Source organism: Sus scrofa, chromosome X, assembly GCF_054392235.1.
Source record: "Sus scrofa isolate SSC_HxYL_T2T_F1_AM1 chromosome X, Sscrofa_HxYL_maternal_Yorkshire_Landrace_v2.0, whole genome shotgun sequence".
In the NCBI taxonomy this organism is placed as follows: domain Eukaryota; kingdom Metazoa; phylum Chordata; class Mammalia; order Artiodactyla; family Suidae; genus Sus; species Sus scrofa.
Window position 1 is genome coordinate 50023620 of NC_139401.1, and position 4573 is coordinate 50028192.

At 45.5% G+C, this 4573-nt stretch overlaps 1 pseudogene; it reads right to left on the reverse strand.

Moving 5' to 3' along the window:
* Positions 1-1950: 1950 nt before the first annotated feature.
* LOC100524722 (eukaryotic translation initiation factor 1 pseudogene) lies at positions 1951-2429 on the reverse strand (annotated as a pseudogene).
* Between the last annotated feature and the right edge of the window lie 2144 nt (positions 2430-4573).

Consider the following 4573-nt stretch of genomic DNA (forward strand, 5'->3'; position numbering starts at 1 on the left):
GGCACACCATGCACAAAAATAAACTCAAAATGGCTAAAAGACTTAAATATACGACAGGACACCATCAAACTCCTAGAAGAAAACATAGGCAAATAGAAATTAGAGCAAAAATAAACCCATGGGACCTCATCAAACTGAAAAGCTTTTGCACAGCAAAGGAAACCAAAAAGACAACTTTCAGAATGGGAGAAAATAGTTTCAAATGATGCAACCGACAAGGGCTTAATCTCTAGAATATATAAACAACTTATACAACCCAACAGCAAAAAAGCTAATCAATCAATGGAAAAATGGGCAAAAGACCTGAATAGACATTTCTCCAAGGAAGATATACAGATGGCCAGCAAACACATGAAAAAATGCTCAACATCGCTGATTATAAGAGAAAGGCAAATCAAAACTACCATGAGATACCACCTCCCACCAGTCAGAATGGCCATCATTAATAAGTCCACAAATAACAAGTGCTGGAGGGGCTGTGGAGAAAAGGGAACCCTCCTGCACTGCTGGTGGGAATGTAAACTGGTACAGCCACTATGGAGAACAGTTTGGAGATACCTTAGAAATGTATACATAGAACTTCCATATGACCCCACAATCCCACTCTTGGGCATATATCTGGACAAAACTCTATTTAAAAGAGACACATGCACCCGCATGTTCATTGCAGCACTATTCACAATAGCCAGGACATGGAAACAACCCAAATGTCCATCGACAGAAGATTGGATTCGGAAGAAGTGGTATATATACACAATGGAATACTACTCAGCCATAACAAAGAATGACATAATGCCATTTGCAGCAACATGGATGGAACTAGAGAATCTCATCCTGAGTGAAATGAGCCAGAAAGACAAAGACAAATACCATATGATATCACTTATAACTGGAATCTAATAACCAGCACAAATAAACATCTCCTCAGAAAAGAAAATCATGGACTTGGAGAAAAGACTTGTGGTTGCCTGATGGGAGCGGGAGGGAGTGGGAGGGATCGGGAGTTTGGGCTTATTAGACACAACCTAGAATAGATTTACAAGGAGATCCTGCTGAGTAGCATTAAGAACTTTGTCTAGATACTCATGTTGCAACAGAAGAAAGGGTGGGGAAAAAATGTAATTGTAATGTATGCATGTAAGGATAACTTGATCCCCTTGCTGTACAGTGGGAAAATTTTAAAAAATGGGGGGGGGTCCCTGGGGGCAAGGCGGGGTTGCAAGAACTGCTGTGGAGTCACCTCTGTGGCCTGTGAGAACCACTGCTTCCTGGTTGGCCACTGAGATTGAGGAAGACCCCAGACTTCAGACCACCAATCAGGTAGTGCAGGAGATGAGAAACAGCCCAATGGGAGACTGGGTTAATGACTCTGACCTCTGACCCCCAAGGTCCCTGTAAAGAATGGGAAGGGAGACTTTGGCTGCATCCAGCTGCAGGTGTGAAGTCACAGAGGCTCCACATACCTTAAAGCCTGATGCTTCTTATGAATGAGGATCCCTAGGCTCCAGTCATGCTGTTTAGCACGTATATGACAGTTCTGTTTTGAGTGTATTTACTGTTAGTTCTCACAACAACTCTATGAGATAGGAATTACAATCATCTGCAGTGTGCAGATAAAGTTGAGTGCTAAGAAGTTAAGCCACTTTCCAATGTCACGTAACTAGTAAGGAGTCAAATGGAACATTAAACTCTAGGCAGTCTAGCTCCGGAGTGTATAATCTTTTTTTTTTCCCCCTCTATTTGGCCACACCCTTGGCGTGTGGCAGTTCCCAGGCCAGGGGTGGAACCCAAGCCACAGCAGTGACCTGAGCTGCTCCAGTGACAGTGCCAGATCCTTAACCTGCTGAGCCACAAGGGAACTCCCAGAGTCTGTACTCTTTTTTTTTTTTTTTTTTTTTTTGGCATGGCACTTTTCAGTTTATTGCATCTAGAAGTTACACTAGTCCAAGTTTAAAGCAGATCCCAAATGGTTACATTATACAAACTGTGAGGTTTTTAAACTTGTGACAAGGGACAGAAGGGAGATTCTACTCATTGCAAGGAAATCCTCACTTAAGCTTCAGCAAGCCAAAAGCACTTAAAACCCATTAACCTTCAGCTGGTTGTCCTTAACCAGTCCAGTCTCTACAAGGCACTGACATATGTTCTTGCACTGGTCACCGTGTAGCTGAATTACTTCTCCATATTCTGGGTGCTCAATTACAGTGCCATTGCAGGCAAATTTCTTCTTAAATGCCTTCACTAGTTTCTTTTTATCGTAATCATCAGCGATCCCTTGGACAGTAGCAAGGGTCTTCCTGCTGTTTCTCTGCCAGCTTTCTGCCAGCAGAAAGCAGATCATCACCCTTACTTGCATCAGCAAAGGGGCCGAAAGAGTGGAATTTCTGGATAGCAGACATACAATACGATTCCTTTTCCTTGGTGGAAACAGCCTGCTGAAGGCAACGGCAGGAGAAGGCGGGCAGTGGGGACGGGGCGTCAGGAAGCGAGGGGGCTCAAGGAGGAGGCTGCTGAGTCCTTGGCAGCAGCTCAGTGACTGGGGCCCATAGTCTGTACTCAAAAACGCAAGCTAGGAGTTCCCGTCGTGGCGCAGTGGTTAAGGAGTCCGACTAGGAACCATGAGATTGCGGGTTCGGTCCCTGGCCTTGCTCAGTGGGTTAAAGGATCCGGCGTTGCCATGAGCTATGGTTTAGGTTGCAGACACGGTTTGGATCCCACGTTGCTGTGGCTCTGGTGTAGGCCAGCAGCTACAGCTCCGATTTGACCCCTAGCCTGGGAACCTCCATATGCCATGGGAGCGGCCCTAGAAAAGGCAAAAAAACAAAACAAAAAAAAAAACCACAAGCTGTAGACTCTGGGTAAGGGACCAGATAAGAGAGACCCAGTGAGAGGTCGAGTTTGGAACATGTTTCCCGAGTATCTATTCTCACACTATCGTGTTTCTCTCACAGCATTTCAATCTTCCAAACAACCCTCTGAGGAAGGAATTTCTTGCAAGCCGGGGAGATGGAGACAGAGAGGTTCTGTGTCTTGTGCCAGGTTACACAGATAGAGATTGGACCAGGGTGATGAATCAACTTGACTCAGGTAACAAGTTAACCAAGACAAATGGTGAGACTAAAATTTGATCTCCTCTCTTCCAGTCTTGGAGTCTGTATGATTAGGCCACTCAAGGTGGCTGTTCTCTTGCTCTCTAAGCATCCCCAGCTTGACCAGTGCCAGCTGCACCTACATCCTAGTCACAAGACTGACCTTTCTACATACTTGCCCCAGCTAGTGATCATTCTTATGAAAGAGGCGGTGAGGGGCGTGCCTGTTAACTGATGGGCCAATCTGATGTCAGTTCCCCCTATAACTGGCAATCTCCCCTTCCCTCTTGGGAGTGAAGACCTGTTCAGTGCCCTCACTAACATAGGCTGCACTCAGTGGGGTGTCACTCCAGGACCTTGCTCCAGACATGTAAGATCCTCCCTATCCATTAAGCCATTGATGTATCTGTCACTGACTCTGGGCTCCTTCTTTGGCCTTGAAGCCGGGCAAACACAAGGCTTGTGTACCTGTGGAGTACTGCCCATTAGGGTCATTTTACTATTTACATTTTATCCAATGTTTATTTGCTCTTTCTGCAAATATTTGTTGTGCCAGTTGCTCTTGGAGTCACTTAGGGTTTATCAGTGAACAAAACAGATGTCAGTGAAGGTGGAAATTGATAAAGATCAACAGAACAGAGTTCCCGTTGTGCCTCAGCAGGTTAAGAATCCAACTAGTATCCATAAAGATGTGGGTTCAATCCCTGGCCTCGATCAGTGGGTTGGGATCTAGTGTTGCCCCAAGCTGTGGTGTAGGTCACAGATGTGGCTTGGATCCCAAGTTGATGTGGCTGTGGCATAGGCCAGCAGCTGCAGCTCTGATTCGACTCCTAGCTTGGGAACTTCCATATGCCAAGATGTGCCCTTAAAAAGAAGAGAAAAAAAAAGATCAACAAAACAAAATATTAGTTAAAGCAGTGAAAACAGATATTGTTCAGTAACTACTGACAGAAGGGGAAAGAGCTAAGCTCCATTCCAATTTGTCCAGAGGTGACTGGGTGTTTTAAAGGGAGAAGGAAGAGGTTCCCATTATGGCTCATCAGTAAATGTAAAAAAAGAAAGAAAAGAGGGAGGAAGAGCAAACAGAGGCTCAAGTAAAGTGAGGGAAGTGAAAAATTACAAAAAGCAAGTAAGAGGGTTGGTCAGTGTAAAAGCAATTGTTACCCCAAAACTGGGTTTACCGATTAGTGAGTGTTGAGCCAAAAGACACAACCAAGTCAAAAAGTGAGAAAGGAGTTCCCATTGTGGCACAATGGTTAACAAATCCGACTAGGAACCATGAGGTTGTGGGTTCGGTCCCTGCCCTTGCTCAGTGGGTTAAGGATTTGGCATTGCCACAAGCTGTGGTGTAGGTTGCAGAGGCGGCTCGGATCCCACATTGCTGTGGCTCTGGCGTAGGCCGGTGGCTACAGCTCCAATTCGACCCCTAGCCTGGGAACCTCCATATGCCGCGGGAGCGGCCCTAGAAAAGGCAAAAAGACAAA